This window comes from Muntiacus reevesi, chromosome 19 (genome assembly GCF_963930625.1).
Source record: "Muntiacus reevesi chromosome 19, mMunRee1.1, whole genome shotgun sequence".
In the NCBI taxonomy this organism is placed as follows: domain Eukaryota; kingdom Metazoa; phylum Chordata; class Mammalia; order Artiodactyla; family Cervidae; genus Muntiacus; species Muntiacus reevesi.
This window is the reverse complement of record NC_089267.1, coordinates 30,635,123-30,649,547: the sequence shown is the minus strand read 5'-3', so window position 1 is coordinate 30,649,547 and position 14,425 is coordinate 30,635,123. Positions and strand designations below refer to the sequence as shown.

The window sequence follows — 14,425 nt, the reverse complement described above, 5'->3', positions numbered from 1 at the left end:
CTGGTACCAAACCATAAATTTCAATTCAGTTCAAGAAGCTGGAAGAATAGGACCCCTGCCTTCCAAGGGACACAAAAAGCAGCAGGGACTCTGCTTTGAAAAAGAGGCTAGGAATAAAGCAGGCACAGCAAACAACAGCTCTGGGCAGGAACGAAACCAGTCAAACTCTTGCCAAATTTTATTGCATTAAATGCTAACCCTTATTTTAAGGTGGCAACCACAATTTAGTTTTCTGAATCCTTCCATTTATAAGTAGAGCCTCCTGCTACTTTCTGAGAAGTGGAAGCACTTCTGTTTGCAAGATGATTGATTTTTTTTTTTTTTTTTTTTTGACAAGAGCCAGAATTTAAAACTGGCATCAAAACCCAGCCAACTTGAGGCTAGGGAGAAGAGAGTAACACTGGTTATTTTATCCAAAGATGAGCCAGTCACATTTTTGGTACATCAATGCCACGTTTGCCTGAGAACAAATTTAGGAAGCCTGGCTGCACGAATATCTCCTATTTGTGACTTTTCTGCATTATTGGATGGTATTGGCAATGATTTGGAATAGTCACCAGGGGATGCTTCCCCTAAGAACAGCATAATTAAGTGGCATTTCTGTGGTGTTTTTTTCATAGTGACAAATGGACCCAAGGAGGATGAAATTGCATGGAGCTGCACATGACCAGCTGTGTTCAAGCAGAGATTCACCAAGAGGATGTAGAAAATGCTCTTGTTCGAGGAGAGAAACTTCAAGGTGGAAATAGTAGGGGCAGCGGAGCTAGGATGCTGTGTTTTAAAACTTTCAGGAGATCAAAATAGGTATGCAAGCTCGGGAGATCCTTCAGGAATAGGAGAAATAATGGCACATACTCTTCACTGTGGGATACTTTAAAATGACTGATAAGATGAACGTTAACTATCTTTCCTTTGACATATTTTCAAAGCCTTCAGAAACGAAAACAGTTTCTTCATTAATGATCAATTTCAACTGTGCTTGAAAGAAAATGTATAATGTCATTAATATGGGAACTGTGTGATCTAAGCCACTCAGCATTAAAAATAGGTGAGAAAGACTTTCAGTTTTGAGGTTTAACTTTGAACGGGTGCTCAGTCTTCCTAAAATATAACCTAATGATTAGACATTCTGATTGTTCCTCGGTGAAGAAAGTTAGAGCCTCATGGAAATACATACCAGCTGTTTAAACGTAAGCATTCTAAAGGGAAAAAAATAATTGATTATTAAGGGGAAAGGAGTTGACGTTGGGAGTGGGAATGCAGAAAAGAAATATCTACAACTGAAATAAAAGGTGAGAAATAAAACATATTTAGGAAACCACTGCAATAAGAGACCTGGGCACCACACCTAACGAGCAGCCCCCGCTCGCCCCAGCTAGAGAAAAGTCCAGGCAGCAGTGAAGACCCAGCACGGCCGAAAAAATAAATCAATAAAATTATTTTTAAAAAGTGAAAAAAAAACACACATTTAGGAAAAACTTATGGTCGCAGTACCTGGGATTATTCTATGAGGCCAATATCTATTTTGTTTTCTGTTTCTCCATAGTTACATAGTTACATTGGGCTTCCCTTGTGGCTCAGCTGGTAAAGAATCTGCCTATAATGCAGGAGACCTGGTTTCAATTCGTGGGTTGGTAAGATTCCCTGGAGAAGGGAAAGGTTACCCACTCTAGTATTCTGGCCTGGAGAATTCCATGGACTGTACAGTCCATGGGGTCGCAAAGAGTTGGACACAATTGAGCAACTTTCACTTTCATAGTTACATAGGCCCATACTCCCTAATCATACATCATGTAGCTTTTTTAATGTTCTATTCTAATAACCCCCCCTTTTTTCAATTCTTCCCTTAGCAGAGGCCACTGGGGGAAAAACTCTTAAAAATAAAATATCTGTATATACACAAATGATGCAATTTGTGTTTCACATTCCTCATGAAGGTAATAAACACAGCTTTTCTGTGATTAAACTTCAATCTCTCTTCCTTACAGCCCAAGAGTCTAGAATAGTTCCTGGCACATAGTAAATAAAGGCTTCTCTAACCTGGAGTCTCAGGAAAGCAGAGACTGAGATAAAGGGCTTTTTGTTTGTTTGTTAGTAACTATTATTGTTTATTTATTTGGCCACATGGCTTGTGGAAATCTTAGTTCCCTAACCAGGAATCAAACCTATGCCCTCAGCAATGAAAGCTCAGAGTCCTAACCACTCTGGACTGCCAGGGAATTCTGGAGACAAAGGCTTGTAAATGTAACTACTTTACTGGTGAAAGAAATCCCAGAAGAGCAAAAGTGAGGGAAAGGGATTCAGAGGGCAAATGTTGGCCTGATTGTTGAAGACCATCCTTTGCTAAGTGTAGAAATTGTATCTCAAAATAATCTTCTGAGAGAGGAAGAAAGAAGACTTCATCTCTGGACCCCATCGTCCACTGGTCTCCCTTGTGTTTCTGAGCTGTGCATGTATGAGACCTCCCAGCGGCCCCACCTCATGGACAGCAGAAAAGCTGTGGGCAGGTGGTACTTGGCTAGTTGCACCCGGAGGAAGTTGGAAGGAGGTCACGCAGAAGAAGAGGAGTCTAACACCATACTCAGTAAATGCTTGCCAAAAGGATAGAATTTTATTACAGTAGTAATAGAGTCATAGATTGAAGAGGAGTAAAAAGTCCTCAGCAGTTCGATATCACAATCATCTATAGTTTAATGAAGAAAAGACACAGGTTCTGCTTGTTTTTTTTTCCCAAGCTTTTGTCTGTTTATGCAAACATGGCGTGTCTTTAGGAGTTTAAAAACAGGCTGGAGACACCATTATCCTTTGAATAACGCAGAGAGCCACTGAAAAGGGAATCGAGGCCACTGTAGGTTTGTAACACTGGTGTATTAAGAGTAAGTCCCTATCCATATTCCGGTAAACACAAGGAACCAAAGTATCAGAGGTAGCACAGGAGGGATCACCCAGTACAGACAAACCATTTGTTCTGTCTTCCTCGCTTATGCAATCAACGCACACTTAAGCAAAACTGAATTCCTCATTAAGCAAACATTTTTGCATAAGCTGCCTTCTCTTTATCTTTCTGTGTATCTTTTGCTTGACTTGCAGCAATTCTGCCTGGATAGCTTTATCTTCTGGTGCTATCTCCTGAGTTTTCTTAAAATCAGCCAGTGCTTGAACATATTCTTTTAATCCTTGCCATCCTTGGGCTCTATGGTACAGTGCTTTGGTATTTGATGGGTCTATTTCAAGGGCCTCCAAACAGTTATTGACTGCACCCTGCCAATCAGGCATCTCCAGTTTGTAAGCTCAAAGCGACAGGCTGCAGCTTTGCTCCATTTGCATCCTCAGTGGCAGCCCTAGAGCCTTCCACATACCTTAAAACTTTTGTGTATTTTTTTAATGGCCGTCTTTCAGTTCTGGGATTTGAAAAATGTATTTCCAATGTTTTTTAAGTCTTCTGAGATTAATACAATTTTATTTACGTCTTTTAAATCCACGTCCACGTCCTCGGGGAAATCTGGGTGACTGTCACAAGATCCATCCCTTGGGAATATTTCCCAATCATCACCTTCTTTCAGTTCTCTGCATTCTGCAATAACACACAATTTGGCAGGTTTTTCACCTTTCACCTCCACATTTTCCAGAATCTTTGCCACACCCATTCCTTTAATCCCTTAGCCAAATACCACGTGCTTCCCATCCAAGTGCTGAGTCAGAATCGTGGTGATGAAGGACTGGGAGCCGTTGATGCTGTTGCCCACGTTGGCCATGCTCAGCAATCCCTCCTTGTCATGCTTATAGTGGAAATTTTCACCTTCAAGTTTTTCACCACAAATGCTTTCTCCACCTGTCCCATTCTGATTTGAGAAGTCTCCACCCTGAATCATCAATTTCTTAATAATTCCATGCAAAGGACATCCTTTGAAACGGAGAGATTTCCCAGTGGTGGGTCCAATGCTTTTTTCTCCTGTATACAGTGCACGAAAATTTTCTGCAGTTTTGGTATAATATCTGCAAACAATTCTAAGACAATTCAACCAACTTGCTCCCCTCCGATGTCCATGTTGAAGAAGACTTGGGGGTTACTGGGGTTGGAGGGCTTAGTCTGGGGGACTATGTCTGCAACACTGTGGCCTTAAGACGAGTGTATGACCACCTTGTAATACAACGTGGTCACTGGACAGCTTGAACCCTAAAGTCGCAAGGTCCACTCACAGGTTCTGTTTTAAAACAATTTGTTTCATGGAAGAATTTTAATATTGACTTATTTTTGAAGCAGTTTTCCGACTATCAGCTCAGTCTAAGTAGAGCTGATTAACTGGGGACCTGCAGCAATGTGACAAAAAACTCACAGATGATGCACCTGCCTCTCAATTGGATTAAAGAAAAATTGTTCCTAAAAGCATGGAGCAAATCACACATTTCCATGAGCATCATCAGCAACAAGTACCTTCTAAGTTAACTTAAGTGATTCTTCAAATTTGCCAGTGTCACCTGCAAGACTTCACATGGACTCATCCTTGCCCATCCCATCACCCCTTTGTGATGATGACTCATCCTTCAAAGCTAAACTGGGAAATCAGTTACCAAAAAGCCTTCGCATCCCCCCTCTCTCTCCCCTTCGCTTTCCCTTCCTTCTCCCCTGTCTCCTTTCCTTCCATTCTTCATCCCTCTCATTACTTTATCTTGGTTGCTTTCACATTACTCAATTTTACCGCTATCACTACATCTCTCATTCTCTTATAAGAGTGACTCTTTCCCCGGCTAGATTGTCAGCTCTTCCAGGGCTGGATTTCTGGCACTTATCTTCTTAGGATCTGACACACAGCAAGCATCCAACAAATTTCAGCTTAATGAAAAAATAAATCAGTTGCCAATTGAATAATAGGGAAAATTGCAAAGGTTTTTAAGAAGAGACGGTAGCTGATGGTTATAGTGGGGTGAATCAAGGAAATCTTGGAGGAGCTAGATACAAGAGGAAGATGAGGCTCGTGGACTTAGAAGAGACATGCTGTTTCAGCGGAGGCTGTGACCATAGGCGGAAACGTGTTTAATTTACTGTAAAGCAGTGGATTCTCCAGCTTGGTGAGGGCAGGGAGCTCGAGAGCAGGTCACAGGGAATCAAATCAGAGAGGAAAGTGGGGGTCAGGTTGCAGGGGACACCAAATGGCAGGCTTAGAGGTTTTACCTTTGTCCTCTATTTTAAGTTCTCAAAATATTTTGAGCAGTAGGCAACACAGCCAAGCGGAGTTTAAAAACAGCTCGTAGACGTGCGGAAGAGCAATTGGAAGGAAGAAACCAACAACACTCAAGAAGCAAAAAGTGACTTTCCTTGACAAGCTCTGAGCCAAAGAGACAGAGTTTAGCTTTGGGAAAAACAATCTGGGAGGGCTTTAAAGATTATTTCCAAAGTCAGTGCTTTCCTGTTCCAAGCTTAGAGCTGACATTCTCCACAGCGTGACCTGAACTCTACAGTCTAGTCTCCTCAGCCCCTGCTAAGTGACGCATTCACTGTCTCCACACACAACCTCTGTGGCCTCACCTCTGGGAAGCCCTTGAGGCCTGAGCTACTCTCCCTTCCACCCATTTCTTCCGGTCAAAAATCTGACCTGCCCTTTAACCCGTTCTTTATTTTTATTTTTTAAACTTTTTATTTCGTATGGGAGTATAGCTTATTAACAATGTTGTGAGTTTCAGGTGGACAGCGAAGGACTCAGCCATACATATCCATACATCCATTCTCAACCTTCTCTTTCAATGCTCTCTCATCCATGATAGGAGGTGAATGTAAGGAGTCCATGTGTTACATCCCAAGTAACACATGTTACTTCCCTCAAGCCTTCTGGAGACAAGCTCTCCCTACTTCAGGTGTCTCGTCATATGTGTAGGGGTCAAATCTAATCATATCTCTCTTGAGTTTTACACAGAGGAAGGATAAAATGTGATGCAAACAAAAACCTGGATTTTAGTCTGTTCTATAGACCTGAGGCCATTCACAATTTTAGTTTCCTCACAGGCAAAATAAAGGGGTTGAATGATGTCTTTACTGAGGTGACTCACAGTTTCACACTCCATGTGACTAACAGTGAGACTTCTGTGTAGTAGTCGGGGGAGAAACACAGGGAACTAAAGGCATGGCGCCTAGAGTGATAAGCACTTGTTGATTGATGGACTAACTCGAGACCCACCCCAGTCACTTACGTGTCTCTATTGCCTCTGTTTGGAGTTGGCTGGTGCAGGGCCAAGGGATCAGAACTGACTGTTGTTATGCCAGTGATTGCAGTAGTTTCCCCTTGGTTATATCGAGATATAATTGAGAGACAATTGTGTGTGTTAGTTTTTCAGTAGTGTCTGACTCTTTGCGACCCCATGAACTGTAGCCCACCAGGCTTTCCAGTCCATGGAATTCTCCAGGCAAGAATACTGGAGTGGATTGCCATTCTCTTCTCTAGAGGGACTTCCCAACCCAGGAAAACCCTTGTCTCCTGCATCTCAGGCAGATTCTTGACCATTTCAGCCACAGGGAAGTCCTTAAGGTTCAAGATGTATTGATGCTTTTTAACTGAGGTGTTGGAGAAGACTCCTGAGCGTCCCTTGAACTTCAAGGAGATCCAACCAGTCAATCCTAAAGGAAATCAGTCCTGAATATTCATTGGAAAGACTTTTGCTGAAGCTGAAACTCCAATACTTTGGCCACCTGTTGTGAAGAACTTACTTATTGGAAAAGACGCTGATGCTGAGAAAGATTGCAGGCAGAAAGGGATGACAGAGGATGAGATGGTTGGATAGCATCACCGACTCAATGGACATAAGTTTGAGCAATCTCCAGGAGATGGTGAAGGACAGGGAGACATGGTGTGCTGCAGTCCATGGGGTCACAAAGAGTCAGACATGACTGACTGACTAAATTCAACTGAAGATGTAAGTGACAAGTTAATGTGCATATAACTTGCAAAATGATTACCTCAATAAAGTTATTTACCACATCCATCATGTCACATGGATTGTATATGTGTGTGTGCATGTATATGTGTGTGTGTGGTAAAAACACTTAAGATCTACTCTCCTAGCAACTTTCAAGGATACAATACAATGATGTTGACTGGAGTCACCACCCTATACTGCAGTTCTTAAAGCAGTGCTTCTCAAACTTAAATACACATATGCATCACCTGGGGAGGACAGTTTGTCCTTCATGCCCCTGGGTTCAGCATCTTCGGATTCTACCAACCATGAGGATGCAGAACTCACTCATTAGAGGCCAACTGTATACAGCACACTTTTATATAAGGGACTTGAGCATCCAAGGATTTTGGTATCTGCAGAGGTCTTGGAATCAATCCTATGGATGCTGGGAAACAACTGTAGCAGGGCTTAGAGAGTCTAGATTTGTGATTTTCAAAGTAGGGCTCACAGTCAGACATGAGTAGGGAGGGCCATAGTGGGCTGAGGAATAACTCTATGGGGCAAATAAAGTATAATTCCATAGACTTGAATTTTCATATTCTAATGAACGCTGCTTGTTGGTGGAGGTTCCTACTGGGAGATTTGGTTGTCATGCAGGGTGATTGTAATTATGTGAAGTGTATTCATTCACTCAACATCTACTGTTGCCAGGCGTTGGTCTAGGCACTGGGAGTACATCTGAACAAAACAAATAACTGGAAAGTCCCTGCTTTCCTGAATCTCATATTTAATAAGCAAAATGTTGTAAACAGAACAAGATACACACATAGTTGGAATTTCTACACTTAAACACACTTTTTAAAAAATCATATATCAATGTTTTCTTCAGCTGCTTGCTGTTTGCAATGCTATTCTTTTAATTGTAAATTGATATTAGCTTAGATTAATTATCAATTTAATTGTGGCCTGTTGTGTGAATACGAGGGAGGTAGTTTGCACATATGTTTGCACCAGTGGTATCTGAGGCCTATACATTTCCATTAGCTGGACTCTCAGTCATGCAGGCATTTGAGACTCAATTATGAATCATCCACATTCCAGCTATCAGCTTAGTGTAATTAGAACAGATTAACTGGTGACCAGCAGCAGTGTGATGAAAAGTCACAGATGATGGACCGGTCCCTCAATTGGATTAAAGAAAAACTAAAAACTTGGAGAAAATCACATGTTTCCATGAACATCATCAGCAACAATCCTAAAGCAGATTTAGCTAATCTCTTATCACCAAGTCCTTTTTCCTCAGAAGGAAGAAATCGATCGGGTAAGGGGACCAGAATTCTGCAAGTTCACTGAATCCTTATCAGAGAGAATCATGTGGAGGCTGAAATTCATGAGAATGCCTACTGTAATCAAAGATTTCTACCACCTGGAGTTTTACAATTATTATTATATACAAGAGTCGTGAGTTTTCTGTTAGGTTGATGATTTCATTAACCATGTGCTTCCTTAGTTTCTGCTTCTCTGGTCTCTCTCTTGCCACCAGGGGAGCACTCACAGACACAGGCAGCTTGATTTCCTTCTCGCAGACAAGAGCAGGGTTTCTTTCCAAGTCTGGACATTTTAAGATGTTGGATGCTCACCCTCCTTGGGCTTAGCTCAAACAGAAAAGTGAGGGATGCTCTCCTGGTAGTAGTTAGGATGTCAGACTGACAAGTGTCACTTGGTTTTGTTCACATTGAAATACCTGATCTTTTTCAACTATTCTGCAATAAGTACATACTATTTTCATTTATTTTAAAGTATTTTTAAGTAAAATAAATTATTTGTTGAGGATGTTTGACTTAGTATTGTCACTGTGTTAGGAAAAGAACTGAGGTGAAATTTTTAAAAACTGTTTGCTTCCTTTTGGCTAAAAGAGGAGAAACTAAATTATCTTTTTTATTACAGAAAATTGATTAAGTGCCCATTACCCTAGGAAACATGTATAACTGGACCTTTTACTTTATGTGACTCAGAAAAGGTCTCCTCTCTTCTCAGAGCTCTGGGAAGTGTCATTTTAATTTTTATACTTCTGGAAGGGAAAGCCCAACTCCAAATCCCTTTCCTAAAATTCCCAGGTATTTTCCAGGTCGCAGAGTGGACCAGAGTGGCTTAGACCAAAGTTGGCTGGTGGAAAAGGACAGCACCGACCCCAAGGGGGCTTCCCCTGCAGTACGGGACGACGGCCACTGGTGGGCGCGCGTGAGGGAGCAGTGGCTGCAAGCCCCCACTGGCCACACTGCTAGAGTCTCCTTGTTACAAAGGCAGAACTCACCCGCTGTGAATTGAATCACCCCACATTTCTAGACCAATCCACAGGGAGAGGAGAACGCAAAAGGAAGTATAGCCAAATACTCCTTAGAAGGTGTATGAGCGACGCTCTGCTAAAATTTAACCATTAATAGGGAAAAGATAGCCATATTTGTACCCTACGCTGGTGAAATGAGTTTATTTGTTCTTATTTTTACCAGGCAAGATGAGGAGGCAATATGGCTTCAACCAAGTTCTACAGAAAGATTAGGAGCCTGGATGTTTGTTGAGAAGATTCTGAATAAAGTTCTAGAGGCAAGTTTTAGTCGTGTGTCCTCTGTACTGTACATCAGACCTGCAAGTTTGAAGGACCAGTTTCCTGGGAGTTTTTACTCAGGAGACCCATGGGCGGCGCAGGAAGTGATGACAAAGGAACCTGACCAATGAGCAAACGTCCAGATGTGTCCCAGTGTCAGGGACTCTTAGAGTTGAGGGACTTGTTTGGAGGTAGGAGGGGAGCTGCAGCTCTTGTTTGTTTGAAAGCCTTTACTCCGGAGAGAAGTGGCCTTAGTTCTTTCAAAGCTACTGGGAAGTTTCCACTTGCCCTGAAAGCCTTCCCAGACTGGGTGCTGCAGCGTCTGACAGGTCCTCAGAGCCCTTCATCCTCTGAAACATGCTTTCCCAGGTGCCATTTAGAGGAATGAAAAACCCATCAACAAATATGTAAGCAAGAGTGAGAAGGAGGTCTGCTGGGGACAAAGAAGCCAAGTCATTCCTCACCTCCAATTTGCGGGTGCTGGATTAGTTTCTGAGGCTACTATGGGTAGCTGAAAACAGCAAAATGTGTTTGCTAACAATTCTTATGGAACAGTGCTCCATAGAGTTTAAAAAAAAAACCAAAAACCTGAAACCATGCCCCATAGTGTTAATAGAAATTAGTGACTAACAGAGACCCTTAGGCTTCTGAAAGTCTGTTTCCACCCAGTTTTGAACCAGGGACCTCTGGCATGTGAGGCGAACGTGATAACCACTGCACTACAGAAACAAGGCTCATATGGTTTGTCTTTACAGAACAGCAGATAAGGGAGCAGTTTATTTTAAAAAAAACCTTCTGCCTGTAACACAACAAAACTGGTTGAAACTAGATAGAACCAACAGGGCTGACCTGCATCTGCACCGTATAGACTTGCTTGCCAATAGGTGACCTTTTGATGTCAAAGCCCCAAATTTCTCCACATTTTACACTAACTTCCCCCTGATTTGCCTGTGTCCCAGGAAGAGGATGTAGGTCAGTTGCACCTGCGCAGGAAGGTGGTTATGTCATCTTTCCCCCCCTGCAGTCACTTTCCTTTCCACCTCTGACCATCCTATACTCCTCACCCATCAATGTCCCAAGTCCCCCATCTTCAGGGAGGTGGGTCTGAGATTGCTCTCCTATCTCCTCAGTTGGCTGCCTCATGAATAAACTCTCTGCTGCAAACATTGACATCTTGATGTTTGGCTTGCTACCTGTTGGGCCAAGGAAACTGGTTTGGTAATACTGGAGGTTAGAAGTTCAAAGCCAAGGTTTGAACAGGACTGTACTCTCAAAATTTTAGGGAAGAATCCTTCCTTGCCTCTTCCTTGCCTCTGGGGGTCATCAGCAGCCCTTGGTCCTCCTTGGCCTGGAGATGTCCCACTCCAATCTCTACCCCTGTTTTACACAGTATTCTTCCCTGTCAGCATTTCAGATCTTTCTCCTTATAAGGACGCTAATCATTGGAGTAGGGCCCTTCCTAATCTAACATGATCTAATTTTAACTAATTACATCTGCAAGACCTTACTTCTGGAGGGTGGACTTCTGAAAAAAGATCTGAAGTTCTAGGTGGACATCAATTTGGGGGAACACTAGTCAACCTAGTCAACTAGGCAACCTAGTGGGGCTTCCCTGGTGGCTCAGATGGTAAAAGAATCTGCCTGCAATGCAGGAGACCCAGGTTCCATCCCTGTGTTGGGAAGATCCTGTGGAGAAGGGAATGGCTACCCACTCCAGTTTTCTTGCTTGGAGAATTCCATGGACAGAGGAGCCTCATGGGTTATAGTCCACAGGGTCACAAAGAGTCAGACACAACTGTGTACCTAACACTAGTCAACCTAGTATAGGAGCTTCACCTCCTTTGACTCGATTTGCTTCTCCTGATGTTCTCAATATGAAGAAGTATCAAGGTAAAAAGTGGACTTCTCTTTTTTAATTGAAAGAAAACAATGTTTAATAATCTATTGCTACAAATATATGATTTAAATTTAGAATTCATAACAAATTATATTTCTGTTTCCAACCTCAAAACTAGACATTTCCATGTCTATTAACTAGACATGGAAAGATATGAATATTATATAAAAAACTTAACTTTTTTACTCTGTCCTCTAAATATAAAAGAGGATTTCTTATGACATGGATTAGCACACAGCTGACAGGAGGTTTTTTAATTTATTTTAAAAATAAACACTTTCACTAGATGGGGTCATTCAAGGATAAAGATTACCCCTCATGAGGTTGAAATCCGCTAATATATCTTGTATGATTTCCAAACCAGCTGTTGACAACATTCTTAATATAGGAAGGAATATAATTACAAACAGCTCTTCTTCAAATCTGCCTTTACATGTTCCTTTCAGCAAGTTCCCTCTAGAATATCATGATTTACATGCATCTCCCATCCCCAACCGCAGTCTCCTCCTTGTTGATAATGGTCTCTGGGACTCTGGGAAGCTGAAAGGAGAAAATCCACACAAAATTATTGCTGACCTCTTTCTGTGGCATTCTTTAGAATGAGCCTTCCTAAACATCTAAATCTGTATAAAGAATGAATCCAGAGGAAATAACAAATACTAGTTAATACATTAATGGTAGAAAGTATTATCTCCTCAAAGTGTAGAGATAAGGCAATCCACATACAACAATTGCCTATGGATCAGACATATAAGCTGAAACACAAGGGCCATAAGCTATGAAACTATCTAGTCAGTGATGAGAGAAAAATAAAGATGTGTTTCCAAAAAATAGACAGTGAAAGCCAAGTGAAGTAAGAATTTATTTATGCTTATTTATAAAAATAAATGATTTAATATACATGTATTTATATTAAACAGAATATACTTAGGGCTGTGTTTCACAGATCTGTCCATGTTTGCTTCAGTGCTTTGCTGCTTTGCCTAAGGTAGTCTGGTGAGACATTGCATGTCTGGATTGGATTCAAGAAGGATTTATAAACATCATCTATACCCACAACCCTCAACAAACTTTGAAGTCATACAAATGCCCTACGATCTAAAGAAGAACAGAAGCACAGAGAAATTTGTCAGGAAATTTGCAGTAAGCAAAACTGGTTACTCCCATCCAAGTACTAACCAGGCCCGACCCTGCTTAGCTTCCTAGATCAGAAGAGATCGGGCGCGTTCAGGGTGGTATGGCCATAGACAAAACTGGTTTCTGAATGTCTTCAATAGAAAATTATGCATTGTTCAGAGCACAGTCTTCTAGGTTATCTGATTTAAGCCTATCATTGCCTTGAAGCTATTTTACAACTCTTATAAGTTGTAGAAAATTGATAATGAGGTAAAATAACTGCTTACTGACAATTCTTGTTTATCCATATGAAATAAATTCTCACCAATGTGGTTTGGTTGACTTCCTTTCCCCACGAAGGAATAGCATTTTGAAACCACTTGCAAATTCATTTCAGTATTCTTGATTTATAAATGTGTTTGCTCTTTGGATTATCTTTTGAATTAGCTGTAATAGCTTTTCCAGTTCCCGCATTTAATTAATGAGTTAAATAAAATCTTTGACATTTGTTCACTTCATTTACATATGAGTCATATTACTTTAAAAAATTACTCTTTATAGATTTATGGAACAAAATGTGCCACCACTTTCAGACTGAAGTCTTCAATTTTTACTGAAAATTAAATCTAGCCATTAGATTAAATTTAAGTGAGTTTATATATTCCTGTTACATACTCCTGGAATAGCGCTCTCATATGAAAGTATTAATCGCTGCATATATGGACTGACAGTTCAAGGTTATTAAATGCACTGTTTTTCCACAGTATCCTCATTTTTTAAGACTTCTGTCTGGAAAGCTTTCTAGAACAGCTCTTCTCCTGACCTAAGGAAAAACTTGCATACAGCCATAGGAAATATGAATTCATTTGGCTTGCTTTGTGAATTATCACATACATCAAAGCTAAGATTGACAGCATTATTCTAAAAATAACTAACAGCTTAATGACAATGTAGTGGCTACTACATTCAAACAACCTGACAATTTACATTGTAAGTAAATCACTGGACAGGGATGTGAGCTGCCCAGTTCTTTACCTAGAGGATGAGGACTAAAGTTCTACAAGACCAAAGTTCTAATTTCAGGTAACCCCTCATCCCCAGGGCTTCCCTCGTGACTCAGACGGTAATGCAGGAGATCTGCCTGCAATGCAGATCTGGGTTTGATCCCTGGGTCCCAAAGATCCCCTGGAAAAGGGAATGGCAACCTACTCCAGTATTCTTGCCTGGAGAATTCCATGGACTAGGGGAGACTGGCAGGCTATAGTCCATGGGGGCCAGAAAGAGTCAGACACAAAGACTATACTTTCAGGGATCATTTCTATAGTTCGTTACTAGAGAAGTTTCTCTGATCGTGTAGAGCACCCGAAAACTCTCCAGAAAGCAGGAATAGAAGGAACATACCTCAACATAATAAAAGCTGTATATGACAAACCCACAGCAAGCATCACCCTCAATGGTGAAAAATTGAAAGCATTTCCTCTGAAATCAGGAACAAGACAAGGGTGCCCACTCTCACCACTGATATTCAACATAGTGTTGGAAGTTTTGGCCACAGCAATCAGAGCAGAAAAAGAAGTAAAAGGAATCCAGATAGGAAAAGAAGAAGTGAAACTCTCGCTGTTTGCAGATAACATGATCCTCTACATAGAAAACCCTAAAGACTCTTCCAGAAAATTACTAGAGCTAATCAATGAATATAGTAAAGTTGCAGGATATAAAATTAACACACAGAAATCTCTTGCATTCTTATATACTAACAATGAAAAAACAGAAAGAGAAATTAAAGAAACAATACCATTCACCATTGCAACAAAAAGAATAAAATACTTAGGAGTATATCTACCTAAAGAAACAAAAGACCTATACATAGAAAACTATAAAACATTGATGAAAGAAATCAAAGAGGACACAAACAG

The 14,425-nt window shown here is 41.0% G+C and overlaps 2 pseudogenes; one reads left to right on the top strand and one right to left on the bottom strand.

The window, feature by feature from the left end:
• Positions 1 to 2,796: 2,796 nt before the first annotated feature.
• LOC136150934 (peptidyl-prolyl cis-trans isomerase D pseudogene) lies at positions 2,797 to 4,588 on the bottom strand (annotated as a pseudogene).
• A 9,214-nt stretch (positions 4,589 to 13,802) lies between these two features.
• Positions 13,803 to 13,887, top strand: LOC136150975 (small nucleolar RNA U3; annotated as a pseudogene).
• Positions 13,888 to 14,425: the final 538 nt, after the last annotated feature.